Source organism: Pseudorasbora parva, chromosome 6 (assembly GCF_024679245.1).
Source record: "Pseudorasbora parva isolate DD20220531a chromosome 6, ASM2467924v1, whole genome shotgun sequence".
Lineage (NCBI taxonomy): Eukaryota > Metazoa > Chordata > Actinopteri > Cypriniformes > Gobionidae > Pseudorasbora > Pseudorasbora parva.
The window spans coordinates 49,828,260-49,851,045 of NC_090177.1; the positions used below are offsets into that span (position 1 = coordinate 49,828,260).

Sequence of the window (22,786 nt, forward strand, 5' to 3'; positions counted from 1 at the left end):
TTCCCTCCAACACAGCCAAGAAAGTGTTTGCATGTGAAAAATGACCTCCTTCGAGCCGGAGTCGAACCAGCGACCTAAGGATTTCCAACCTTCCACCTACAGTCCTCCGCTCTACCAGCTGAGCTATCGAAGGCACGCAGGTGAGCAACAGAACCTCAACCTATCAGGTTGCTGCAGCTCCACTGCCGGCTAAAAGTGCTTTTGCCGCAGACCGAAGCGCTGGCTGTTCAGTAAGGGAAGCCAAAACAATCACAACTTCCCATACCGGGAGTCGAACCCGGGCCGCCTGGGTGAAAACCAGGAATCCTGACCGCTAGACCATATGGGAATTCCTGCACCTATCAAGCAGGCTTGTGGGGGTGTTTTTCATCCATGTGGTACGTACAAGGGCAGGGTTCTGTTGAGCCCTTTGGCTTTCAGTGTGTGATCGTCCCCTTTAAAAATATGGGTATGATCCGAAGGCATTGTTTACCGAATTCAGTTTTAACAGACTCAATGGAAGAAGCTGTCATTTGTTTCGCCCAGGGGGTGAAACTTTATCCCATTCTTGTGATCACATAATAGATACTTAAAACTGCTCATTAAAGCAAGGTCCCTGTGACAGTACTTATGCGATGCATTTGAAAACACGCACGGTAATGAATGGTAAGCGCTATCTCGCAGACAAAACAGCCTATGGTTGGACTGTCAATTTATAAGAAACATAAATCAATTTAATAATTAAAGGCTGAAAGCAAAGCAAAAACAATCATTCAAGCCAGCCAGGAGTCAAACCTAGAATCTTCTGATCCGTAGTCAGACGCGTTATCCATTGCGCCACTGGCCCACTGTAGGAACGACTTGCTGGTGTTTATACGCGTCTTGTTGGTGTTTGACTGAACAGCTTCTCAGTGGAAGAACTGTGATCCAGAGTAAGAGATTCTCTCCAGGAGGAAAAGGCTAGCCTTAGAAGTTGCAGCAAAATCTGGTAGAGGCCAACAGCCAGGATTTAGGAGGCGAATAAGAAAGTCCTTCCCTGGTGGTCTAGTGGTTAGGATTCGGCGCTCTCACCGCCGCGGCCCGGATTTGATTCCCGGTCAGGGAACATGCTTTTGCCTTGCAACTTAGCCAAGAAAGGGTTTGCATGTGAAAAGGGACCTTCTTCGAGCCGGAGTCGAACCAGCGACCTAAGGATTGCCAACCTTTCACCTAGAGTCCTCCACTCTACCAGCTGAGCTATCGAAGGCACAGAGATTACGAACGAAAGCTCAACCTTTTAGAAATTTCTGATCCATAGTCAGACGCGTTTTCCATTAGGCCACTGGCCCACCGGTCTGGCGCCTTGCAGGTGTTTACACGTCTTGTTGGTAATTGACTGGACTGTTTCTCAGTGGAAGAACTGTGATCCAGAGTCAGAGACTCTCTCCAGGACAAAAAGGCTAGCCTTAGTGGTCTACCTTGAGAAGTTGCAGCAAAACACGGTAGAGGCCCACAGTCAGGATTTAGAAGGCTCATCGAAAAGTCCTTCCCTGGTGGTCTAGTGGTTAGGATTCGGCGCTCTCACCGCCGCGGCCCGGATTTGATTCCCGGTCAGGGAACATGCTTTTGCCTTGCAACTTAGCCAAGAAAGGGTTTGCATGTGAAAAGGGACCTCCTTCGAGCCGGAGTCGAACCAGCGAACTAAGGATTGCCAACCTTTCACCTACAGTCCTCCGCTCTACCAGCTGAGCTATCGAAGGCACAGAGATTACGAACGAAAGCTCAACCTATCAGAAATTTCTGATCCATAGTCAGACGCGTTTTCCATTAGGCCACTGGCCCACCGGTCTGGCGCCTTGCAGGTGTTTACACGTCTTGTTGGTAATTGACTGGACTGTTTCTCAGTGGAAGAACTGTGATCCAGAGTCAGAGACTCTCTCCAGGACAAAAAGGCTAGCCTTAGTGGTCTAGCTTGAGAAGTTGCAGCAAAACACGGTAGAGGCCCACAGTCAGGATTTAGAAGGCTCATCGAAAAGTCCTTCCCTGGTGGTCTAGTGGTTAGGATTCGGCGCTCTCACCGCCGCGGCCCGGATTTGATTCCCGGTCAGGGAACATGCTTTTGCCTTGCAACTTAGCCAAGAAAGGGTTTGCATGTGAAAAGGGACCTCCTTCGAGCCGGAGTCGAACCAGCGACCTAAGGATTGCCAACCTTTCACCTACAGTCCTCCGCTCTACCAGCTGAGCTATCGAAGGCACAGAGATTACAAACGAAAGCTCAACCTATCAGAAATTTCTGATCCATAGTCAGACGCGTTTTCCATTAGGCCACTGGCCCACCGGTCTGGCGGCTTGCAGGTGTTTACACGTCTTGTTGGTAATTGACTGGACTGTTTCTCAGTGGAAGAACTGTGATCCAGAGTCAGAGACTCTCTCCAGGACAAAAAGGCTAGCCTTAGTGGTCTAGCTTTTGAAGTTGCAGCAAAACACGGTAGAGGCCCACAGTCAGGATTTAGAAGGCTCATCGAAAAGTCCTTCCCTGGTGGTCTAGTGGTTAGGATTCGGCGCTCTCACCGCCGCGGCCCGGGTTCGATTCCCGGTCAGGGAACAGTCTTTTTCCCTCCAACACAGCCAAGAAAGTGTTTGCACGTGAAAAATGACCTCCTTCGAGCCGGAGTCGAACCAGCGACCTAAGGATTTCCAACCTTCCACCTACAGTCCTCCGCTCTACCAGCTGAGCTATCGAAGGCACGCAGGTGAGCAACAGAACCTCAACCTATCAGGTTGCTGCAGCTCCACTGCCGGCTAAAAGTGCTTTTGCCGCAGACCGAAGCGCTGGCTGTTCAGTAAGGGAAGCCAAAACAATCACAACTTCCCATACCGGAAGTCGAACCCGGGCCGCCTGGGTGAAAACCAGGAATCCTGACCGCTAGACCATATGGGAATTCCTGCACCTATCAAGCAGGCTTGTGGGGGTGTTTTTCATCCATGTGGTACGTACAAGGGCAGGGTTCTGTTGAGCCCTTTGGCTTTCAGTGTGTGATCGTCCCCTTTAAAAATATGGGTATGATCCGAAGGCATTGTTTACCGAATTCAGTTTTAACAGACTCAATGGAAGAAGCTGTCATTTGTTTCGCCCAGGGGGTGAAACTTTATCCCATTCTTGTGATCACATAATAGATACTTAAAACTGCTCAATTAAGCAAGGTCCCTGTGACAGTACTTATGCGATGCATTTGAAAACACGCACGGTAATGAATGGTAAGCGCTATCTCGCATACAAAACAGCCTATGGTTGGACTGTCAATTTATAAGAAACATAAATCAATTTAATAATTAAAGGCTGAAAGCAAAGCAAAAACAATTATTCAGGCCAGCCAGGAGTCGAACCTAGAATCTTCTGATCCGTAGTCAGACACGTTTTCCATTAGGCCACTGGCCCACCGGTCTGGCGCCTTGCAGGTGTTTACACGTCTTGTTGGTAATTGACTGGACTGTTTCTCAGTGGAAGAACTGTGATCCAGAGTCAGAGACTCTCTCCAGGACAAAAAGGCTAGCCTTAGTGGTCTAGCTTGAGAAGTTGCAGCAAAACACGGTAGAGGCCCACAGTCAGGATTTAGAAGGCTCATCGAAAAGTCCTTCTCTGGTGGTCTAGTGGTTAGGATTCGGCGCTCTCACCGCCGCGGCCCGGATTTGATTCCCGGTCAGGGAACATGCTTTTGCCTTGCAACTTAGCCAAGAAAGGGTTTGCATGTGAAAAGGGACCTCCTTCGAGCCGGAGTCGAACCAGCGACCTAAGGATTGCCAACCTTTCACCTACAGTCCTCCACTCTACCAGCTGAGCTATCGAAGGCACAGAGATTACGAACGAAAGCTCAACCTTTTAGAAATTTCTGATCCATAGTCAGACGCGTTTTCCATTAGGCCACTGGCCCACCGGTCTGGCGCCTTGCAGGTGTTTACACGTCTTGTTGGTAATTGACTGGACTGTTTCTCAGTGGAAGAACTGTGATCCAGAGTCAGAGACTCTCTCCAGGACAAAAAGGCTAGCCTTAGTGGTCTACCTTGAGAAGTTGCAGCAAAACACGGTAGAGGCCCACAGTCAGGATTTAGAAGGCTCATCGAAAAGTCCTTCCCTGGTGGTCTAGTGGTTAGGATTCGGCGCTCTCACCGCCGCGGCCCGGATTTGATTCCCGGTCAGGGAACATGCTTTTGCCTTGCAACTTAGCCAAGAAAGGGTTTGCATGTGAAAAGGGACCTCCTTCGAGCCGGAGTCGAACCAGCGAACTAAGGATTGCCAACCTTTCACCTACAGTCCTCCGCTCTACCAGCTGAGCTATCGAAGGCACAGAGATTACGAACGAAAGCTCAACCTATCAGAAATTTCTGATCCATAGTCAGACGCGTTTTCCATTAGGCCACTGGCCCACCGGTCTGGCGCCTTGCAGGTGTTTACACGTCTTGTTGGTAATTGACTGGACTGTTTCTCAGTGGAAGAACTGTGATCCAGAGTCAGAGACTCTCTCCAGGACAAAAAGGCTAGCCTTAGTGGTCTAGCTTGAGAAGTTGCAGCAAAACACGGTAGAGGCCCACAGTCAGGATTTAGAAAGCTCATCGAAAAGTCCTTCCCTGGTGGTCTAGTGGTTAGGATTCGGCGCTCTCACCGCCGCGGCCCGGGTTCAATTCCCGGTCAGGGAACAGTCTCTTTCCCTCCAACACAGCCAAGAAAGTGTTTGCATGTGAAAAATGACCTCCTTCGAGCCGGAGTCGAACCAGCGACCTAAGGATTTCCAACCTTCCACCTACAGTCCTCCGCTCTACCAGCTGAGCTATCGAAGGCACGCAGGTGAGCAACAGAACCTCAACCTATCAGGTTGCTGCAGCTCCACTGCCGGCTAAAAGTGCTTTTGCCACAGACCGAAGCGCTGGCTGTTCAGTAAGTGAAGCCAAAACAATCACAACTTCCCATACCGGGAGTCGAACCCGGGCCGCCTGGGTGAAAACCAGGAATCCTGACCGCTAGACCATATGGGAATTCCTGCACCTACCAAGCAGGCTTGTGGGGGTGTTTTTCATCCATGTGGTACGTACAAGGGCAGGGTTCTGTTGAGCCCTTTGGCTTTCAGTGTGTGATCGTCCCCTTTAAAAATATGGGTATGATCCGAAGGCATTGTTTACCGAATTCAGTTTTAACAGACTCAATGGAAGAAGCTGTCATTTGTTTCGCCCAGGGGGTGAAACTTTATCCCATTCTTGTGATCACATAATAGATACTTAAAACTGCTCATTAAAGCAACGTCCCTGTGACAGTACTTATGCGATGCATTTGAAAACACGCACGGTAATGAATGGTAAGCGCTATCTCGCAGACAAAACAGCCTATGGTTGGACTGTCAATTTATAAGAAACATAAATCAATTTAATAATTAAAGGCTGAAAGCAAAGCAAAAACAATCTTTCGAGCCAGCCAGGAGTCGAACCTAGAATCTTCTGATCCGTAGTCAGACGCGTTATCCATTGCGCCACTGGACCACTGTAGGAACGACTTGCTGGTGTTTATACACGTCTTGTTGGTGTTTGACTGAACAGCTTCTCAGTGGAAGAACTGTGATCCAGAGTAAGAGATTCTCTCCAGGAGGAAAAGGCTAGCCTTAGAAGTTGCAGCAAAATCTGGTAGAGGCGAACAGCCAGGATTAAGGAGGCGAATAAGAAAGTCCTTCCCTGGTGGTCTAGTGGTTAGGATTCGGCGCTCTCACCGCCGCGGCCCGGATTTGATTCCCGGTCAGGGAACATGCTTTTGCCTTGCAACTTAGCCAAGAAAGGGTTTGCATGTGAAAAGGGACCTCCTTCGAGCCGGAGTCGAACCAGCGACCTAAGGATTGCCAACCTTTCACCTACAGTCCTCCGCTCTACCAGCTGAGCTATCGAAGGCACAGAGATTACGAACGAAAGCTCAACCTATCAGAAATTTCTGATCCATAGTCAGACGCGTTTTCCATTAGGCCACTGGCCCACCGGTCTGGCGCCTTGCAGGTGTTTACACGTCTTGTTGGTAATTGACTGGACTGTTTCTCAGTGGAAGAACTGTGATCCAGAGTCAGAGACTCTCTCCAGGACAAAAAGGCTAGCCTTAGTGGTCTAGCTTGAGAAGTTGCAGCAAAACACGGTAGAGGCCCACAGTCAGGATTTAGAAGGCTCATCGAAAAGTCCTTCCCTGGTGGTCTAGTGGTTAGGATTCGGCGCTCTCACCGCCGCGGCCCGGGTTCTATTCCCGGTCAGGGAACAGTCTTTTTCCCTCCAACACAGCCAAGAAAGTGTTTGCATGTGAAAAATGACCTCCTTCGAGCCGGAGTCGAACCAGCGACCTAAGGATTTCCAACCTTCCACCTACAGTCCTCCGCTCTACCAGCTGAGCTATCGAAGGCACGCAGGTGAGCAACAGAACCTCAACCTATCAGGTTGCTGCAGCTCCACTGCCGGCTAAAAGTGCTTTTGCCACAGGCCGAAGCGCTGGCTGTTCAGTAAGGGAAGCCAAAACAATCACAACTTCCCATACCGGGAGTCGAACCCGGGCCGCCTGGGTGAAAACCAGGAATCCTGACCGCTAGACTATATGGGAATTCCTGCACCTATCAAGCAGGCTTGTGGGGGTGTTTTTCATCCATGTGGTACGTACAAGGGCAGGGTTCTGTTGAGCCCTTTGGCTTTCAGTGTGTGATCGTCCCCTTTAAAAATATGGGTATGATCCGAAGGCATTGTTTACCGAATTCAGTTTTAACAGACTCAATGGAAGAAGCTGTCATTTGTTTCGCCCAGGGGGTGAAACTTTATCCCATTCTTGTGATCACATAATAGATACTTAAAACTGCTCATTAAAGCAAGGTCCCTGTGACAGTACTTATGCGATGCATTTGAAAACACGCACGGTAATGAATGGTAAGCGCTATCTCGCAGACAAAACAGCCTATGGTTGGACTGTCAATTTATAAGAAACATAAATCAATTTAATAATTAAAGGCTGAAAGCAAAGCAAAAACAATCGTTCGAGCCAGCCAGGAGTCGAACCTAGAATCTTCTGATCCGTAGTCAGACGCGTTATCCATTGCGCCACTGGCCCACTGTAGGAACGACTTGCTGGTGTTTATACGCGTCTTGTTGGTGTTTGACTGAACAGCTTCTCAGTGGAAGAACTGTGATCCAGAGTAAGAGATTCTCTCCAGGAGGAAAAGGCTAGCCTTAGAAGTTGCAGCAAAATCTGGTAGAGGCCAACAGCCAGGATTTAGGAGGCGAATAAGAAAGTCCTTCCCTGGTGGTCTAGTGGTTAGGATTCGGCGCTCTCACCGCCGCGGCCCGGATTTGATTCCCGGTCAGGGAACATGCTTTTGCCTTGCAACTTAGCCAAGAAAGGGTTTGCATGTGAAAAGGGACCTCCTTCGAGCCGGAGTCGAACCAGCGACCTAAGGATTGCCAACCTTTCACCTACAGTCCTCCGCTCTACCAGCTGAGCTATCGAAGGCACAGAGATTACGAACGAAAGCTCAACCTATCAGAAATTTCTGATCCATAGTCAGACGCGTTTTCCATTAGGCCACTGGCCCACCGGTCTGGCGCCTTGCAGGTGTTTACACGTCTTGTTGGTAATTGACTGGACTGTTTCTCAGTGGAAGAACTGTGATCCAGAGTCAGAGACTCTCTCCAGGACAAAAAGGCTAGCCTTAGTGGTCTAGCTTGAGAAGTTGCAGCAAAACACGGTACAGGCCCACAGTCAGGATTTAGAAGGCTCATCGAAAAGTCCTTCCCTGGTGGTCTAGTGGTTAGGATTCGGCGCTCTCACCGCCGCGGCCCGGATTTGATTCCCGGTCAGGGAACATGCTTTTGCCTTGCAACTTAGCCAAGAAAGGGTTTGCATGTGAAAAGGGACCTCCTTCGAGCCGGAGTCGAACCAGCGACCTAAGGATTGCCAACCTTTCACCTACAATACTCCGCTCTACCAGCTGAGCTATCGAAGGCACAGAGATGACGAACGAAAGCTCAACCTATCAGAAATTTCTGATCCATAGTCAGACGCGTTTTCCATTAGGCCACTGGCCCACCGGTCTGGCGCCTTGCAGGTGTTTACACGTCTTGTTGGTAATTGACTGGACTGTTTCTCAGTGGAAGAACTGTGATCCAGAGTCAGAGACTCTCTCCAGGACAAAAAGGCTAGCCTTAGTGGTCTAGCTTGAGAAGTTGCAGCAAAACACGGTGAGGCCCACAGTCAGGATTTAGAAGGCTCATCGAAAAGTCCTTCCCTGGTGGTCTAGTGGTTAGGATTCGGCGCTCTCACCGCCGCGGCCCGGGTTCGATTCCCGGTCAGGGAACAGTCTTTTTCCCTCCAACACAGCCAAGAAAGTGTTTGCATGTGAAAAATGACCTCCTTCGAGCCGGAGTCGAACCAGCGACCTAAGGATTTCCAACCTTCCACCTACAGTCCTCCGCTCTACCAGCTGAGCTATCGAAGGCACGCAGGTGAGCAACAGAACCTCAACCTATCAGGTTGCTGCAGCTCCACTGCCGGCTAAAAGTGCTTTTGCCGCAGACCGAAGCGCTGGCTGTTCAGTAAGGGAAGCCAAAACAATCACAACTTCCCATACCGGGAGTCGAACCCGGGCCGCCTGGGTGAAAACCAGGAATCCTGACCGCTAGACCATATGGGAATTCCTGCACCTATCAAGCAGGCTTGTGGGGGTGTTTTTCATCCATGTGGTACGTACAAGGGCAGGGTTCTGTTGAGCCCTTTGGCTTTCAGTGTGTGATCGTCCCCTTTAAAAATATGGGTATGATCCGAAGGCATTGTTTACCGAATTCAGTTTTAACAGACTCAATGGAAGAAGCTGTCATTTGTTTCGCCCAGGGGGTGAAACTTTATCCCATTCTTGTGATCACATAATAGATACTTAAAACTGCTCATTAAAGCAAGGTCCCTGTGACAGTACTTATGCGATGCATTTGAAAACACGCACGGTAATGAATGGTAAGCGCTATCTCGCAGACAAAACAGCCTATGGTTGGACTGTCAATTTATAAGAAACATAAATCAATTTAATAATTAAAGGCTGAAAGCAAAGCAAAAACAATCATTCAAGCCAGCCAAGAGTCAAACCTAGAATCTTCTGATCCGTAGTCAGACGCGTTATCCATTGCGCCACTGGCCCACTGTAGGAACGACTTGCTGGTGTTTATACGCGTCTTGTTGGTGTTTGACTGAACAGCTTCTCAGTGGAAGAACTGTGATCCAGAGTAAGAGATTCTCTCCAGGAGGAAAAGGCTAGCCTTAGAAGTTGCAGCAAAATCTGGTAGAGGCCAACAGCCAGGATTTAGGAGGCGAATAAGAAAGTCCTTCCCTGGTGGTCTAGTGGTTAGGATTCGGCGCTCTCACCGCCGCGGCCCGGATTTGATTCCCGGTCAGGGAACATGCTTTTGCCTTGCAACTTAGCCAAGAAAGGGTTTGCATGTGAAAAGGGACCTTCTTCGAGCCGGAGTCGAACCAGCGACCTAAGGATTGCCAACCTTTCACCTACAGTCCTCCACTCTACCAGCTGAGCTATCGAAGGCACAGAGATTACGAACGAAAGCTCAACCTTTTAGAAATTTCTGATCCATAGTCAGACGCGTTTTCCATTAGGCCACTGGCCCACCGGTCTGGCGCCTTGCAGGTGTTTACACGTCTTGTTGGTAATTGACTGGACTGTTTCTCAGTGGAAGAACTGTGATCCAGAGTCAGAGACTCTCTCCAGGACAAAAAGGCTAGCCTTAGTGGTCTACCTTGAGAAGTTGCAGCAAAACACGGTAGAGGCCCACAGTCAGGATTTAGAAGGCTCATCGAAAAGTCCTTCCCTGGTGGTCTAGTGGTTAGGATTCGGCGCTCTCACCGCCGCGGCCCGGATTTGATTCCCGGTCAGGGAACATGCTTTTGCCTTGCAACTTAGCCAAGAAAGGGTTTGCATGTGAAAAGGGACCTCCTTCGAGCCGGAGTCGAACCAGCGAACTAAGGATTGCCAACCTTTCACCTACAGTCCTCCGCTCTACCAGCTGAGCTATCGAAGGCACAGAGATTACGAACGAAAGCTCAACCTATCAGAAATTTCTGATCCATAGTCAGACGCGTTTTCCATTAGGCCACTGGCCCACCGGTCTGGCGCCTTGCAGGTGTTTACACGTCTTGTTGGTAATTGACTGGACTGTTTCTCAGTGGAAGAACTGTGATCCAGAGTCAGAGACTCTCTCCAGGACAAAAAGGCTAGCCTTAGTGGTCTAGCTTGAGAAGTTGCAGCAAAACACGGTAGAGGCCCACAGTCAGGATTTAGAAGGCTCATCGAAAAGTCCTTCCCTGGTGGTCTAGTGGTTAGGATTCGGCGCTCTCACCGCCGCGGCCCGGATTTGATTCCCGGTCAGGGAACATGCTTTTGCCTTGCAACTTAGCCAAGAAAGGGTTTGCATGTGAAAAGGGACCTCCTTCGAGCCGGAGTCGAACCAGCGACCTAAGGATTGCCAACCTTTCACCTACAGTCCTCCGCTCTACCAGCTGAGCTATCGAAGGCACAGAGATTACAAACGAAAGCTCAACCTATCAGAAATTTCTGATCCATAGTCAGACGCGTTTTCCATTAGGCCACTGGCCCACCGGTCTGGCGCCTTGCAGGTGTTTACACGTCTTGTTGGTAATTGACTGGACTGTTTCTCAGTGGAAGAACTGTGATCCAGAGTCAGAGACTCTCTCCAGGACAAAAAGGCTAGCCTTAGTGGTCTAGCTTTTGAAGTTGCAGCAAAACACGGTAGAGGCCCACAGTCAGGATTTAGAAGGCTCATCGAAAAGTCCTTCCCTGGTGGTCTAGTGGTTAGGATTCGGCGCTCTCACCGCCGCGGCCCGGGTTCGATTCCCGGTCAGGGAACAGTCTTTTTCCCTCCAACACAGCCAAGAAAGTGTTTGCACGTGAAAAATGACCTCCTTCGAGCCGGAGTCGAACCAGCGACCTAAGGATTTCCAACCTTCCACCTACAGTCCTCCGCTCTACCAGCTGAGCTATCGAAGGCACGCAGGTGAGCAACAGAACCTCAACCTATCAGGTTGCTGCAGCTCCACTGCCGGCTAAAAGTGCTTTTGCCGCAGACCGAAGCGCTGGCTGTTCAGTAAGGGAAGCCAAAACAATCACAACTTCCCATACCGGGAGTCGAACCCGGGCCGCCTGGGTGAAAACCAGGAATCCTGACCGCTAGACCATATGGGAATTCCTGCACCTATCAAGCAGGCTTGTGGGGGTGTTTTTCATCCATGTGGTACGTACAAGGGCAGGGTTCTGTTGAGCCCTTTGGCTTTCAGTGTGTGATCGTCCCCTTTAAAAATATGGGTATGATCCGAAGGCATTGTTTACCGAATTCAGTTTTAACAGACTCAATGGAAGAAGCTGTCATTTGTTTCGCCCAGGGGGTGAAACTTTATCCCATTCTTGTGATCACATAATAGATACTTAAAACTGCTCATTAAAGCAAGGTCCCTGTGACAGTACTTATGCGATGCATTTGAAAACACGCACGGTAATGAATGGTAAGCGCTATCTCGCATACAAAACAGCCTATGGTTGGACTGTCAATTTATAAGAAACATAAATCAATTTAATAATTAAAGGCTGAAAGCAAAGCAAAAACAATTATTCAGGCCAGCCAGGAGTCGAACCTAGAATCTTCTGATCCATAGTCAGACGCGTTTTCCATTAGGCCACTGGCCCACCGGTCTGGCGCCTTGCAGGTGTTTACACGTCTTGTTGGTAATTGACTGGACTGTTTCTCAGTGGAAGAACTGTGATCCAGAGTCAGAGACTCTCTCCAGGACAAAAAGGCTAGCCTTAGTGGTCTAGCTTGAGAAGTTGCAGCAAAACACGGTAGAGGCCCACAGTCAGGATTTAGAAGGCTCATCGAAAAGTCCTTCCCTGGTGGTCTAGTGGTTAGGATTCGGCGCTCTCACCGCCGCGGCCCGGATTTGATTCCCGGTCAGGGAACATGCTTTTGCCTTGCAACTTAGCCAAGAAAGGGTTTGCATGTGAAAAGGGACCTCCTTCGAGCCGGAGTCGAACCAGCGACCTAAGGATTGCCAACCTTTCACCTACAGTCCTCCGCTCTACCAGCTGAGCTATCGAAGGCACAGAGATTACAAACGAAAGCTCAACCTATCAGAAATTTCTGATCCATAGTCAGACGCGTTTTCCATTAGGCCACTGGCCCACCGGTCTGGCGCCTTGCAGGTGTTTACACGTCTTGTTGGTAATTGACTGGACTGTTTCTCAGTGGAAGAACTGTGATCCAGAGTCAGAGACTCTCTCCAGGACAAAAAGGCTAGCCTTAGTGGTCTAGCTTTTGAAGTTGCAGCAAAACACGGTAGAGGCCCACAGTCAGGATTTAGAAGGCTCATCGAAAAGTCCTTCCCTGGTGGTCTAGTGGTTAGGATTCGGCGCTCTCACCGCCGCGGCCCGGGTTCGATTCCCGGTCAGGGAACAGTCTTTTTCCCTCCAACACAGCCAAGAAAGTGTTTGCACGTGAAAAATGACCTCCTTCGAGCCGGAGTCGAACCAGCGACCTAAGGATTTCCAACCTTCCACCTACAGTCCTCCGCTCTACCAGCTGAGCTATCGAAGGCACGCAGGTGAGCAACAGAACCTCAACCTATCAGGTTGCTGCAGCTCCACTGCCGGCTAAAAGTGCTTTTGCCGCAGACCGAAGCGCTGGCTGTTCAGTAAGGGAAGCCAAAACAATCACAACTTCCCATACCGGGAGTCGAACCCGGGCCGCCTGGGTGAAAACCAGGAATCCTGACCGCTAGACCATATGGGAATTCCTGCACCTATCAAGCAGGCTTGTGGGGGTGTTTTTCATCCATGTGGTACGTACAAGGGCAGGGTTCTGTTGAGCCCTTTGGCTTTCAGTGTGTGATCGTCCCCTTTAAAAATATGGGTATGATCCGAAGGCATTGTTTACCGAATTCAGTTTTAACAGACTCAATGGAAGAAGCTGTCATTTGTTTCGCCCAGGGGGTGAAACTTTATCCCATTCTTGTGATCACATAATAGATACTTAAAACTGCTCATTAAAGCAAGGTCCCTGTGACAGTACTTATGCGATGCATTTGAAAACACGCACGGTAATGAATGGTAAGCGCTATCTCGCATACAAAACAGCCTATGGTTGGACTGTCAATTTATAAGAAACATAAATCAATTTAATAATTAAAGGCTGAAAGCAAAGCAAAAACAATTATTCAGGCCAGCCAGGAGTCGAACCTAGAATCTTCTGATCCGTAGTCAGACGCGTTTTCCATTAGGCCACTGGCCCACCGGTCTGGCGCCTTGCAGGTGTTTACACGTCTTGTTGGTAATTGACTGGACTGTTTCTCAGTGGAAGAACTGTGATCCAGAGTCAGAGACTCTCTCCAGGACAAAAAGACTAGCCTTAGTGGTCTAGCTTGAGAAGTTGCAGCAAAACACGGTAGAGGCCCACAGTCAGGATTTAGAAGGCTCATCGAAAAGTCCTTCCCTGGTGGTCTAGTGGTTAGGATTCGGCGCTCTCACCGCCGCGGCCCGGATTTGATTCCCGGTCAGGGAACATGCTTTTGCCTTGCAACTTAGCCAAGAAAGGGTTTGCATGTGAAAAGGGACCTCCTTCGAGCCGGAGTCGAACCAGCGACCTAAGGATTGCCAACCTTTCACCTACAGTCCTCCGCTCTACCAGCTGAGCTATCGAAGGCACAGAGATTACGAACGAAAGCTCAACCTATCAGAAATTTCTGATCCATAGTCAGACGCGTTTTCCATTAGGCCACTGGCCCACCGGTCTGGCGCCTTGCAGGTGTTTACACGTCTTGTTGGTAATTGACTGGACTGTTTCTCAGTGGAAGAACTGTGATCCAGAGTCAGAGACTCTCTCCAGGACAAAAAGGCTAGCCTTAGTGGTCTAGCTTGAGAAGTTGCAGCAAAACACGGTAGAGGCCCACAGTCAGGATTTAGAAGGCTCATCGAAAAGTCCTTCCCTGGTGGTCTAGTGGTTAGGATTCGGCGCTCTCACCGCCGCGGCCCGGGTTCGATTCCCGGTCAGGGAACAGTCTTTTTCCCTCCAACACAGCCAAGAAAGTGTTTGCATGTGAAAAATGACCTCCTTCGAGCCGGAGTCGAACCAGCGACCTAAGGATTTCCAACCTTCCACCTACAGTCCTCCGCTCTACCAGCTGAGCTATCAAAGGCACGCAGAAGAGCATAAGGAACCTCAACCTATCAGGTTGCTGCAGCTCCACTGCCGGCTAAAAGTGCTTTTGCCGCAGACCGAAGCGCTGGCTGTTCAGTAAGGGAAGCCAAAACAATCACAACTTCCCATACCGGGAGTCGAACCCGGGCCGCCTGGGTGAAAACCAGGAATCCTGACCGCTAGACCATATGGGAATTCCTGCACCTATCAAGCAGGCTTGTGGGGGTGTTTTTCATCCATGTGGTACGTACAAGGGCAGGGTTCTGTTGAGCCCTTTGGCTTTCAGTGTGTGATCGTCCCCTTTAAAAATATGGGTATGATCCGAAGGCATTGTTTACCGAATTCAGTTTTAACAGACTCAATGGAAGAAGCTGTCATTTGTTTCGCCCAGGGGGTGAAACTTTATCCCATTCTTGTGATCACATAATAGATACTTAAAACTGCTCATTAAAGCAAGGTCCCTGTGACAGTACTTCTGCGATGCATTTGAAAAAACGCACGGTAATGAATGGCAAGCGCTATCTCGCAGACAAAACAGCCTATGGTTGGACTGTCAATTTATAAGAAACATAAATCAATTTAATAATTAAAGGCTGAAAGCAAAGCAAAAACAATCGTTCGAGCCAGCCAGGAGTCGAACCTAGAATCTTCTGATCCGTAGTCAGACGCGTTATCCATTGCGCCACTGGCCCACTGTAGGAACGACTTGCTGGTGTTTATACGCGTCTTGTTGGTGTTTGACTGAACAGCTTCTCAGTGGAAGAACTGTGATCCAGAGTAAGAGATTCTCTCCAGGAGGAAAAGGCTAGCCTTAGAAGTTGCAGCAAAATCTGGTAGAGGCCAACAGCCAGGATTTAGGAGGCGAATAAGAAAGTCCTTCCCTGGTGGTCTAGTGGTTAGGATTCGGCGCTCTCACCGCCGCGGCCCGGATTTGATTCCCGGTCAGGGAACATGCTTTTGCCTTGCAACTTAGCCAAGAAAGGGTTTGCATGTGAAAAGGGACCTCCTTCGAGCCGGAGTCGAACCAGCGACCTAAGGATTGCCAACCTTTCACCTACAGTCCTCCGCTCTACCAGCTGAGCTATCGAAGGCACAGAGATTACGAACGAAAGCTCAACCTATCAGAAATTTCTGATCCATAGTCAGACGCGTTTTCCATTAGGCCACTGGCCCACCGGTCTGGCGCCTTGCAGGTGTTTACACGTCTTGTTGGTAATTGACTGGACTGTTTCTCAGTGGAAGAACTGTGATCCAGAGTCAGAGAATCTCTCCAGGACAAAAAGACTAGCCTTAGTGGTCTAGCTTGAGAAGTTGCAGCAAAACACGGTAGAGGCCCACAGTCAGGATTTAGAAGGCTCATCGAAAAGTCCTTCCCTGGTGGTCTAGTGGTTAGGATTCGGCGCTCTCACCGCCGCGGCCCGGATTTGATTCCCGGTCAGGGAACATGCTTTTGCCTTGCAACTTAGCCAAGAAAGGGTTTGCATGTGAAAAGGGACCTCCTTCGAGCCGGAGTCGAACCAGCGACCTAAGGATTGCCAACCTTTCACCTACAGTCCTCCGCTCTACCAGCTGAGCTATCGAAGGCACAGAGATTACGAACGAAAGCTCAACCTATCAGAAATTTCTGATCCATAGTCAGACGCGTTTTCCATTAGGCCACTGGCCCACCGGTCTGGCGCCTTGCAGGTGTTTACACGTCTTGTTGGTAATTGACTGGACTGTTTCTCAGTGGAAGAACTGTGATCCAGAGTCAGAGACTCTCTCCAGGACAAAAAGGCTAGCCTTAGTGGTCTAGCTTGAGAAGTTGCAGCAAAACACGGTAGAGGCCCACAGTCAGGATTTAGAAGGCTCATCGAAAAGTCCTTCCCTGGTGGTCTAGTGGTTAGGATTCGGCGCTCTCACCGCCGCGGCCCGGGTTCGATTCCCGGTCAGGGAACAGTCTTTTTCCCTCCAACACAGCCAAGAAAGTGTTTGCATGTGAAAAATGACCTCCTTCGAGCCGGAGTCGAACCAGCGACCTAAGGATTTCCAACCTTCCACCTACAGTCCTCCGCTCTACCAGCTGAGCTATCAAAGGCACGCAGAAGAGCATAAGGAACCTCAACCTATCAGGTTGCTGCAGCTCCACTGCCGGCTAAAAGTGCTTTTGCCGCAGACCGAAGCGCTGGCTGTTCAGTAAGGGAAGCCAAAACAATCACAACTTCCCATACCGGGAGTCGAACCCGGGCCGCCTGGGTGAAAACCAGGAATCCTGACCGCTAGACCATATGGGAATTCCTGCACCTATCAAGCAGGCTTGTGGGGGTGTTTTTCATCCATGTGGTACGTACAAGGGCAGGGTTCTGTTGAGCCCTTTGGCTTTCAGTGTGTGATCGTCCCCTTTAAAAATATGGGTATGATCCGAAGGCATTGTTTACCGAATTCAGTTTTAACAGACTCAATGGAAGAAGCTGTCATTTGTTTCGCCCAGGGGGTGAAACTTTATCCCATTCTTGTGATCACATAATAGATACTTAAAACTGCTCATTAAAGCAAGGTCCCTGTGACAGTACTTCTGCGATGCATTTGAAAAAACGCACGGTAATGAATGGCAAGCGCTATCTCGCAGACAAAACAGCCTATGGTTGGACTGTCAATTTATAAGAAACATAAATCAATTTAATAATTAAAGGCTGAAAGCAAAGCAAAAACAATCGTTCGAGCCAGCCAGGAGTCGAACCTAGAATCTTCTGATCCGTAGTCAGACGCGTTATCCATTGCGCCACTGGCCCACTGTAGGAACGACTTGCTGGTGTTTATACGCGTCTTGTTGGTGTTTGACTGAACAGCTTCTCAGTGGAAGAACTGTGATCCAGAGTAAGAGATTCTCTCCAGGAGGAAAAGGCTAGCCTTAGAAGTTGCAGCAAAATCTGGTAGAGGTCAACAGCCAGGATTTAGGAGGCGAATAAGAAAGTCCTTCCCTGGTGGTCTAGTGGTTAGGATTCGGCGCTCTCACCGCCGCGGCCCGGATTTGATTCCCGGTCAGGGAACATGCTTTTGCCTTGCAACTTAGCCAAGAAAGGGTTTGCATGTGAAAAGGGACCTCCTTCGAGCCGGAGTCGAACCAGCGACCTAAGGATTGCCAACCTTTCACCTACAGTCCTCCGCTCTACCAGCTGAGCTATCGAAGGCACAGAGATGACGAACGAAAGCTCAACCTATCAGAAATTTCTGATCCATAGTCAGACGCGTTTTCCATTAGGCCACTGGCCCACCGGTCTGGCGCCTTGCAGGTGTTTACACGTCTTGTTGGTAATTGACTGGACTGTTTCTCAGTGGAAGAACTGTGATCCAGAGTCAGAGACTCTCTCCAGGACAAAAAGGCTAGCCTTAGTGGTCTAGCTTGAGAAGTTGCAGCAAAACACGGTAGAGGCCCACAGTCAGGATTTAGAAGGCTCATCGAAAAGTCCTTCCCTGGTGGTCTAGTGGTTAGGATTCGGCGCTCTCACCCCTGCGGCCCGGGTTCGATTCCCGGTCAGGGAACAGTCTTTTTCCCTCCAACACAGCCAAGAAAGTGTTTGCATGTGAAAAATGACCTCCTTCGAGCCGGAGTCGAACCAGCGACCTAAGGATTTCCAACCTTCCACCTACAGTCCTCCGCTCTACCAGCTGAGCTATCGAAGGCACGCAGGTGAGCAACAGAACCTCAACCTATCAGGTTGCTGCAGCTCCACTGCCGGCTAAAAGTGCTTTTGCCGCAGACCGAAGCGCTGGCTGTTCAGTAAGGGAAGCCAAAACAATCACAACTTCCCATACCGGGAGTCGAACCCGGGCCGCCTGGGTGAAAACCAGGAATCCTGACCGCTAGACCATATGGGAATTCCTGCACCTATCAAGCAGGCTTGTGGGGGTGTTTTTCATCCATGTGGTACGTACAAGGGCAGGGTTCTGTTGAGCCCTTTGGCTTTCAGTGTGTGATCGTCCCCTTTAAAAATATGGGTATGATCCGAAGGCATTGTTTACCGAATTCAGTTTTAACAGACTCAATGGAAGAAGCTGTCATTTGTTTCGCCCAGGGGGTGAAACTTTATCCCATTCTTGTGATCACATAATAGATACTTAAAACTGCTCATTAAAGCAAGGTCCCTGTGACAGTACTTATGCGATGCATTTGAAAACACGCACGGTAATGAATGGTAAGCGCTATCTCGCAGACAAAACAGCCTATGGTTGGACTGTCAATTTATAAGAAACATAAATCAATTTAATAATTAAAGGCTGAAAGCAAAGCAAAAACAATCGTTCGAGCCAGCCAGGAGTCGAACCTAGAATCTTCTGATCCGTAGTCAGACGCGTTATCCATTGCGCCACTGGCCCACTGTAGGAACGACTTGCTGGTGTTTATACGCGTCTTGTTGGTGTTTGACTGAACAGCTTCTCAGTGGAAGAACTGTGATCCAGAGTAAGAGATTCTCTCCAGGAGGAAAAGGCTAGCCTTAGAAGTTGCAGCAAAATCTGGTAGAGGCCAACAGCCAGGATTTAGGAGGCGAATAAGAAAGTCCTTCCCTGGTGGTCTAGTGGTTAGGATTCGGCGCTCTCACCGCCGCGGCCCGGATTTGATTCCCGGTCAGGGAACATGCTTTTGCCTTGCAACTTAGCCAAGAAAGGGTTTGCATGTGAAAAGGGACCTCCTTCAAGCCGGAGTCGAACCAGCGACCTAAGGATTGCCAACCTTTCACCTACAGTCCTCCACTCTACCAGCTGAGCTATCGAAGGCACAGAGATTACGAACGAAAGCTCAACCTATCAGAAATTTCTGATCCATAGTCAGACGCGTTTTCCATTAGGCCACTGGCCCACCGGTCTGGCGCCTTGCAGGTGTTTACACGTCTTGTTGGTAATTGACTGGACTGTTTCTCAGTGGAAGAACTGTGATCCAGAGTCAGAGACTCTCTCCAGAAATAAAAGGCTAGCCTTAGTGGTCTAGCTTGAGAAGTTGCAGCAAAACACGGTAGAGGCCCACAGTCAGGATTTAGAAGGCTCATCGAAAAGTCCTTCCCTGGTGGTCTAGTGGTTAGGATTCGGCGCTCTCACCGCCGCGGCCCGGATTTGATTCCCGGTCAGGGAACATGCTTTTGCCTTGCAACTTAGCCAAGAAAGGGTTTGCATGTGAAAAGGGACCTCCTTCGAGCCGGAGTCGAACCAGCGACCTAAGGATTGCCAACCTTTCACCTACAGTCCTCCGCTCTACCAGCTGAGCTATCGAAGGCACAGAGATTACGAACGAAAGCTCAACCTATCAGAAATTTCTGATCCATAGTCAGACGCGTTTTCCATTAGGCCACTGGCCCACCGGTCTGGTGCCTTGCAGGTGTTTACACGTCTTGTTGGTAATTGACTGGACTGTTTCTCAGTGGAAGAACTGTGATCCAGAGTCAGAGACTCTCTCCAGGACAAAAAGGCTAGCCTTAGTGGTCTAGCTTGAGAAGTTGCAGCAAAACACGGTAGAGGCCCACAGTCAGGATTTAGAAGGCTCATCGAAAAGTCCTTCCCTGGTGGTCTAGTGGTTAGGATTCGGCGCTCTCACCGCCGCGGCCCGGATTTGATTCCCGGTCAGGGAACATGCTTTTGCCTTGCAACTTAGCCAAGAAAGGGTTTGCATGTGAAAAGGGACCTCCTTCGAGCCGGAGTCGAACCAGCGACCTAAGGATTGCCAACCTTTCACCTACAGTCCTCAGCTCTACCAGCTGAGCTATCGAAGGCACAGAGATTACGAACGAAAGCTCAACCTATCAGAAATTTCTGATCCATAGTCAGACGCGTTTTCCATTAGGCCACTGGCCCACCGGTCTGGCGCCTTGCAGGTGTTTACACGTCTTGTTGGTAATTGACTGGACTGTTTCTCAGTGGAAGAACTGTGATCCAGAGTCAGAGACTCTCTCCAGGACAAAATGGCTAGCCTTAGTGGTCTAGCTTGAGAAGTTGCAGCAAAACACGGTAGAGGCCCACAGTCAGGATTTAGAAGGCTCATCGAAAAGTCCTTCCCTGGTGGTCTAGTGGTTAGGATTCGGCGCTCTCACCGCCGCGGCCCGGATTTGATTCCCGGTCAGGGAACATGCTTTTGCCTTGCAACTTAGCCAAGAAAGGGTTTGCATGTGAAAAGGGACCTCCTTCGAGCCGGAGTCGAACCAGCGACCTAAGGATTGCCAACCTTTCACCTACAGTCCTCAGCTCTACCAGCTGAGCTATCGAAGGCACAGAGATTACGAACGAAAGCTCAACCTATCAGAAATTTCTGATCCATAGTCAGACGCGTTTTCCATTAGGCCACTGGCCCACCGGTCTGGCGCCTTGCAGGTGTTTACACGTCTTGTTGGTAATTGACTGGACTGTTTCTCAGTGGAAGAACTGTGATCCAGAGTCAGAGACTCACTCCAGGACAAAATGGCTAGCCTTAGTGGTCTAGCTTGAGAAGTTGCAGCAAAACACGGTAGAGGCCCACAGTCAGGATTTAGAAGGCTCATCGAAAAGTCCTTCCCTGGTGGTCTAGTGGTTAGGATTCGGCGCTCTCACCGCCGCGGCCCGGGTTCGATTCCCGGTCAGGGAACAGTCTTTTTCCCTCCAACACAGCCAAGAAAGTGTTTGCATGTGAAAAATGACCTCCTTCGAGCCGGAGTCGAACCAGCGACCTAAGGATTTCCAACCTTCCACCTACAGTCCTCCGCTCTACCAGCTGAGCTATCGAGGGCACGCAGGTGAGCAACAGAACCTCAACCTATCAGGTTGCTGCAGCTCCACTGCCGGCTAAAAGTGCTTTTGCCGCAGACCGAAGCGCTGGCTGTTCAGTAAGGGAAGCCAAAACAATCACAACTTCCCATACCGGGAGTCGAACCCGGGCCGCCTGGGTGAAAACCAGGACTCCTGACCGCTAGACCATATGGGAATTCCTGCACCTATCAAGCAGGCTTGTGGGGGTGTTTTTCATCCATGTGGTACGTACAAGGGCAGGGTTCTGTTGAGCCCTTTGGCTTTCAGTGTGTGACCGTCCCCTTTAAAAATATGGGTATGATCCGAAGGCATTGTTTACCGAATTCAGTTTTAACAGACTCAATGGAAGAAGCTGTCATTTGTTTCGCCCAGGGGGTAAAACTTTATCCCATTCTTGTGATCACATAATAGATACTTAAAACTGCTCATTAAAGCAAGGTCCCTGTGACAGTACTTATGCGATGCATTTGAAAACACGCACGGTAATGAATGGTAAGCGCTATCTCGCAGACAAAACAGCCTATGGTTGGACTGTCAATTTATAAGAAACATAAATCAATTTAATAATTAAAGGCTGAAAGCAAAGCAAAAACAATCGTTCGAGCCAGCCAGGAGTCGAACCTAGAATCTTCTGATCCGTAGTCAGACGCGTTATCCATTGCGCCACTGGCCCACTGTAGGAACGACTTGCTGGTGTTTATACGCGTCTTGTTGGTGTTTGACTGAACAGCTTCTCAGTGGAAGAACTGTGATCCAGAGTAAGAGATTCTCTCCAGGAGGAAAATACTAGCCTTAGAAGTTGCAGCAAAATCTGGTAGAGGCCAACAGCCAGGATTTAGGAGGCGAATAAGAAAGTCCTTCCCTGGTGGTCTAGTGGTTAGGATTCGGCGCTCTCACCGCCGCGGCCTGGATTTGATTCCCGGTCAGGGAACATGCTTTTGCCTTGCAACTTAGCCAAGAAAGGGTTTGCATGTGAAAAGGGACCTCCTTCGAGCCGGAGTCGAACCAGCGACCTAAGGATTGTCAACCTTTCACCTACAGTCCTCCGCTCTACCAGCTGAGCTATCGAAGGCACAGAGATTACGAACGAAAGCTCAACCTATCAGAAATTTCTGATCCATAGTCAGACGCGTTTTCCATTAGGCCACTGGCCCACCGGTCTGGCGCCTTGCAGGTGTTTACACGTCTTGTTGGTAATTGACTGGACTGTTTCTCAGTGGAAGAACTGTGATCCAGAGTCAGAGACTCTCTCCAGGACAAAAAGGCTAGCCTTAGTGGTCTAGCTTGAGAAGTTGCAGCAAAACACGGTAGAGGCCCACAGTCAGGATTTAGAAGGCTCATCGAAAAGTCCTTCCCTGGTGGTCTAGTGGTTAGGATTCGGCGCTCTCACCGCCGCGGCCCGGATTTGATTCCCGGTCAGGGAACATGCTTTTGCCTTGCAACTTAGCCAAGAAAGGGTTTGCATGTGAAAAGGGACCTCCTTCGAGCCGGAGTCGAACCAGCGACCTAAGGATTGCCAACCTTTCACCTACAGTCCTCCGCTCTACCAGCTGAGCTATCGAAGGCACAGAGATTACGAACGAAAGCTCAACCTATCAGAAATTTCTGATCCATAGTCAGACGCGTTTTCCATTAGGCCACTGGCCCACCGGTCTGGCGCCTTGCAGGTGTTTACACGTCTTGTTGGTAATTGACTGGACTGTTTCTCAGTGGAAGAACTGTGATCCAGAGTCAGAGACTCTCTCCAGGACAAAAAGGCTAGCCTTAGTGGTCTAGCTTGAGAAGTTGCAGCAAAACACGGTAGAGGCCCACAGTC

General features: G+C 49.7%; 44 non-coding genes across 44 annotated transcripts; 8 read left to right on the forward strand and 36 right to left on the reverse strand.

Moving 5' to 3' along the window:
- Window positions 1–46: 46 nt before the first annotated feature.
- On the reverse strand, window positions 47–133 carry trnay-gua (transfer RNA tyrosine (anticodon GUA)). Its single transcript is given in 2 exon segments — window positions 47–82; window positions 97–133. It is a non-coding gene; the product is annotated as a tRNA-Tyr (tRNA).
- Window positions 134–256: 123 nt separating this feature from the next.
- Window positions 257–328, reverse strand: trnae-uuc (transfer RNA glutamic acid (anticodon UUC)). Its single transcript has one exon. It is a non-coding gene; the product is annotated as a tRNA-Glu (tRNA).
- Window positions 329–2,124: 1,796 nt separating this feature from the next.
- trnay-gua (transfer RNA tyrosine (anticodon GUA)) lies at window positions 2,125–2,211 on the reverse strand. Its single transcript is given in 2 exon segments — window positions 2,125–2,160; window positions 2,175–2,211. It is a non-coding gene; the product is annotated as a tRNA-Tyr (tRNA).
- A 280-nt stretch (window positions 2,212–2,491) lies between these two features.
- On the forward strand, window positions 2,492–2,563 carry trnae-cuc (transfer RNA glutamic acid (anticodon CUC)). The gene has a single exon. It is a non-coding gene; the product is annotated as a tRNA-Glu (tRNA).
- Window positions 2,564–2,617: 54 nt separating this feature from the next.
- Window positions 2,618–2,704, reverse strand: trnay-gua (transfer RNA tyrosine (anticodon GUA)). Its single transcript is given in 2 exon segments — window positions 2,618–2,653; window positions 2,668–2,704. It is a non-coding gene; the product is annotated as a tRNA-Tyr (tRNA).
- A 1,877-nt stretch (window positions 2,705–4,581) lies between these two features.
- trnae-cuc (transfer RNA glutamic acid (anticodon CUC)) lies at window positions 4,582–4,653 on the forward strand. Its single transcript has one exon. It is a non-coding gene; the product is annotated as a tRNA-Glu (tRNA).
- Window positions 4,654–4,707: 54 nt separating this feature from the next.
- trnay-gua (transfer RNA tyrosine (anticodon GUA)) lies at window positions 4,708–4,794 on the reverse strand. The gene is given in 2 exon segments: window positions 4,708–4,743; window positions 4,758–4,794. It is a non-coding gene; the product is annotated as a tRNA-Tyr (tRNA).
- Window positions 4,795–4,917: 123 nt separating this feature from the next.
- trnae-uuc (transfer RNA glutamic acid (anticodon UUC)) lies at window positions 4,918–4,989 on the reverse strand. The gene has a single exon. It is a non-coding gene; the product is annotated as a tRNA-Glu (tRNA).
- Window positions 4,990–5,414: 425 nt separating this feature from the next.
- trnar-acg (transfer RNA arginine (anticodon ACG)) lies at window positions 5,415–5,487 on the reverse strand. The gene has a single exon. It is a non-coding gene; the product is annotated as a tRNA-Arg (tRNA).
- A 312-nt stretch (window positions 5,488–5,799) lies between these two features.
- trnay-gua (transfer RNA tyrosine (anticodon GUA)) lies at window positions 5,800–5,886 on the reverse strand. Its single transcript is given in 2 exon segments — window positions 5,800–5,835; window positions 5,850–5,886. It is a non-coding gene; the product is annotated as a tRNA-Tyr (tRNA).
- Window positions 5,887–6,292: 406 nt separating this feature from the next.
- trnay-gua (transfer RNA tyrosine (anticodon GUA)) lies at window positions 6,293–6,379 on the reverse strand. Its single transcript is given in 2 exon segments — window positions 6,293–6,328; window positions 6,343–6,379. It is a non-coding gene; the product is annotated as a tRNA-Tyr (tRNA).
- A 123-nt stretch (window positions 6,380–6,502) lies between these two features.
- trnae-uuc (transfer RNA glutamic acid (anticodon UUC)) lies at window positions 6,503–6,574 on the reverse strand. Its single transcript has one exon. It is a non-coding gene; the product is annotated as a tRNA-Glu (tRNA).
- A 425-nt stretch (window positions 6,575–6,999) lies between these two features.
- Window positions 7,000–7,072, reverse strand: trnar-acg (transfer RNA arginine (anticodon ACG)). Its single transcript has one exon. It is a non-coding gene; the product is annotated as a tRNA-Arg (tRNA).
- Window positions 7,073–7,384: 312 nt separating this feature from the next.
- On the reverse strand, window positions 7,385–7,471 carry trnay-gua (transfer RNA tyrosine (anticodon GUA)). Its single transcript is given in 2 exon segments — window positions 7,385–7,420; window positions 7,435–7,471. It is a non-coding gene; the product is annotated as a tRNA-Tyr (tRNA).
- Window positions 7,472–8,243: 772 nt separating this feature from the next.
- On the forward strand, window positions 8,244–8,315 carry trnae-cuc (transfer RNA glutamic acid (anticodon CUC)). Its single transcript has one exon. It is a non-coding gene; the product is annotated as a tRNA-Glu (tRNA).
- A 54-nt stretch (window positions 8,316–8,369) lies between these two features.
- Window positions 8,370–8,456, reverse strand: trnay-gua (transfer RNA tyrosine (anticodon GUA)). The gene is given in 2 exon segments: window positions 8,370–8,405; window positions 8,420–8,456. It is a non-coding gene; the product is annotated as a tRNA-Tyr (tRNA).
- A 123-nt stretch (window positions 8,457–8,579) lies between these two features.
- trnae-uuc (transfer RNA glutamic acid (anticodon UUC)) lies at window positions 8,580–8,651 on the reverse strand. The gene has a single exon. It is a non-coding gene; the product is annotated as a tRNA-Glu (tRNA).
- Window positions 8,652–10,447: 1,796 nt separating this feature from the next.
- trnay-gua (transfer RNA tyrosine (anticodon GUA)) lies at window positions 10,448–10,534 on the reverse strand. Its single transcript is given in 2 exon segments — window positions 10,448–10,483; window positions 10,498–10,534. It is a non-coding gene; the product is annotated as a tRNA-Tyr (tRNA).
- A 280-nt stretch (window positions 10,535–10,814) lies between these two features.
- Window positions 10,815–10,886, forward strand: trnae-cuc (transfer RNA glutamic acid (anticodon CUC)). Its single transcript has one exon. It is a non-coding gene; the product is annotated as a tRNA-Glu (tRNA).
- Window positions 10,887–10,940: 54 nt separating this feature from the next.
- Window positions 10,941–11,027, reverse strand: trnay-gua (transfer RNA tyrosine (anticodon GUA)). The gene is given in 2 exon segments: window positions 10,941–10,976; window positions 10,991–11,027. It is a non-coding gene; the product is annotated as a tRNA-Tyr (tRNA).
- Window positions 11,028–11,150: 123 nt separating this feature from the next.
- trnae-uuc (transfer RNA glutamic acid (anticodon UUC)) lies at window positions 11,151–11,222 on the reverse strand. The gene has a single exon. It is a non-coding gene; the product is annotated as a tRNA-Glu (tRNA).
- Window positions 11,223–12,044: 822 nt separating this feature from the next.
- Window positions 12,045–12,131, reverse strand: trnay-gua (transfer RNA tyrosine (anticodon GUA)). The gene is given in 2 exon segments: window positions 12,045–12,080; window positions 12,095–12,131. It is a non-coding gene; the product is annotated as a tRNA-Tyr (tRNA).
- Window positions 12,132–12,411: 280 nt separating this feature from the next.
- trnae-cuc (transfer RNA glutamic acid (anticodon CUC)) lies at window positions 12,412–12,483 on the forward strand. The gene has a single exon. It is a non-coding gene; the product is annotated as a tRNA-Glu (tRNA).
- A 54-nt stretch (window positions 12,484–12,537) lies between these two features.
- trnay-gua (transfer RNA tyrosine (anticodon GUA)) lies at window positions 12,538–12,624 on the reverse strand. Its single transcript is given in 2 exon segments — window positions 12,538–12,573; window positions 12,588–12,624. It is a non-coding gene; the product is annotated as a tRNA-Tyr (tRNA).
- A 123-nt stretch (window positions 12,625–12,747) lies between these two features.
- Window positions 12,748–12,819, reverse strand: trnae-uuc (transfer RNA glutamic acid (anticodon UUC)). The gene has a single exon. It is a non-coding gene; the product is annotated as a tRNA-Glu (tRNA).
- Window positions 12,820–13,641: 822 nt separating this feature from the next.
- trnay-gua (transfer RNA tyrosine (anticodon GUA)) lies at window positions 13,642–13,728 on the reverse strand. Its single transcript is given in 2 exon segments — window positions 13,642–13,677; window positions 13,692–13,728. It is a non-coding gene; the product is annotated as a tRNA-Tyr (tRNA).
- Window positions 13,729–14,008: 280 nt separating this feature from the next.
- On the forward strand, window positions 14,009–14,080 carry trnae-cuc (transfer RNA glutamic acid (anticodon CUC)). Its single transcript has one exon. It is a non-coding gene; the product is annotated as a tRNA-Glu (tRNA).
- Window positions 14,081–14,345: 265 nt separating this feature from the next.
- trnae-uuc (transfer RNA glutamic acid (anticodon UUC)) lies at window positions 14,346–14,417 on the reverse strand. The gene has a single exon. It is a non-coding gene; the product is annotated as a tRNA-Glu (tRNA).
- A 425-nt stretch (window positions 14,418–14,842) lies between these two features.
- Window positions 14,843–14,915, reverse strand: trnar-acg (transfer RNA arginine (anticodon ACG)). Its single transcript has one exon. It is a non-coding gene; the product is annotated as a tRNA-Arg (tRNA).
- Window positions 14,916–15,227: 312 nt separating this feature from the next.
- Window positions 15,228–15,314, reverse strand: trnay-gua (transfer RNA tyrosine (anticodon GUA)). The gene is given in 2 exon segments: window positions 15,228–15,263; window positions 15,278–15,314. It is a non-coding gene; the product is annotated as a tRNA-Tyr (tRNA).
- A 406-nt stretch (window positions 15,315–15,720) lies between these two features.
- trnay-gua (transfer RNA tyrosine (anticodon GUA)) lies at window positions 15,721–15,807 on the reverse strand. The gene is given in 2 exon segments: window positions 15,721–15,756; window positions 15,771–15,807. It is a non-coding gene; the product is annotated as a tRNA-Tyr (tRNA).
- A 280-nt stretch (window positions 15,808–16,087) lies between these two features.
- trnae-cuc (transfer RNA glutamic acid (anticodon CUC)) lies at window positions 16,088–16,159 on the forward strand. The gene has a single exon. It is a non-coding gene; the product is annotated as a tRNA-Glu (tRNA).
- Window positions 16,160–16,424: 265 nt separating this feature from the next.
- trnae-uuc (transfer RNA glutamic acid (anticodon UUC)) lies at window positions 16,425–16,496 on the reverse strand. The gene has a single exon. It is a non-coding gene; the product is annotated as a tRNA-Glu (tRNA).
- A 425-nt stretch (window positions 16,497–16,921) lies between these two features.
- Window positions 16,922–16,994, reverse strand: trnar-acg (transfer RNA arginine (anticodon ACG)). Its single transcript has one exon. It is a non-coding gene; the product is annotated as a tRNA-Arg (tRNA).
- A 312-nt stretch (window positions 16,995–17,306) lies between these two features.
- trnay-gua (transfer RNA tyrosine (anticodon GUA)) lies at window positions 17,307–17,393 on the reverse strand. The gene is given in 2 exon segments: window positions 17,307–17,342; window positions 17,357–17,393. It is a non-coding gene; the product is annotated as a tRNA-Tyr (tRNA).
- Window positions 17,394–17,799: 406 nt separating this feature from the next.
- Window positions 17,800–17,886, reverse strand: trnay-gua (transfer RNA tyrosine (anticodon GUA)). The gene is given in 2 exon segments: window positions 17,800–17,835; window positions 17,850–17,886. It is a non-coding gene; the product is annotated as a tRNA-Tyr (tRNA).
- Window positions 17,887–18,009: 123 nt separating this feature from the next.
- On the reverse strand, window positions 18,010–18,081 carry trnae-uuc (transfer RNA glutamic acid (anticodon UUC)). Its single transcript has one exon. It is a non-coding gene; the product is annotated as a tRNA-Glu (tRNA).
- A 425-nt stretch (window positions 18,082–18,506) lies between these two features.
- On the reverse strand, window positions 18,507–18,579 carry trnar-acg (transfer RNA arginine (anticodon ACG)). The gene has a single exon. It is a non-coding gene; the product is annotated as a tRNA-Arg (tRNA).
- An 805-nt stretch (window positions 18,580–19,384) lies between these two features.
- trnay-gua (transfer RNA tyrosine (anticodon GUA)) lies at window positions 19,385–19,471 on the reverse strand. The gene is given in 2 exon segments: window positions 19,385–19,420; window positions 19,435–19,471. It is a non-coding gene; the product is annotated as a tRNA-Tyr (tRNA).
- Window positions 19,472–20,737: 1,266 nt separating this feature from the next.
- On the forward strand, window positions 20,738–20,809 carry trnae-cuc (transfer RNA glutamic acid (anticodon CUC)). The gene has a single exon. It is a non-coding gene; the product is annotated as a tRNA-Glu (tRNA).
- Window positions 20,810–21,073: 264 nt separating this feature from the next.
- trnae-uuc (transfer RNA glutamic acid (anticodon UUC)) lies at window positions 21,074–21,145 on the reverse strand. The gene has a single exon. It is a non-coding gene; the product is annotated as a tRNA-Glu (tRNA).
- A 425-nt stretch (window positions 21,146–21,570) lies between these two features.
- Window positions 21,571–21,643, reverse strand: trnar-acg (transfer RNA arginine (anticodon ACG)). The gene has a single exon. It is a non-coding gene; the product is annotated as a tRNA-Arg (tRNA).
- Window positions 21,644–21,955: 312 nt separating this feature from the next.
- Window positions 21,956–22,042, reverse strand: trnay-gua (transfer RNA tyrosine (anticodon GUA)). Its single transcript is given in 2 exon segments — window positions 21,956–21,991; window positions 22,006–22,042. It is a non-coding gene; the product is annotated as a tRNA-Tyr (tRNA).
- Window positions 22,043–22,448: 406 nt separating this feature from the next.
- On the reverse strand, window positions 22,449–22,535 carry trnay-gua (transfer RNA tyrosine (anticodon GUA)). Its single transcript is given in 2 exon segments — window positions 22,449–22,484; window positions 22,499–22,535. It is a non-coding gene; the product is annotated as a tRNA-Tyr (tRNA).
- Window positions 22,536–22,786: the final 251 nt, after the last annotated feature.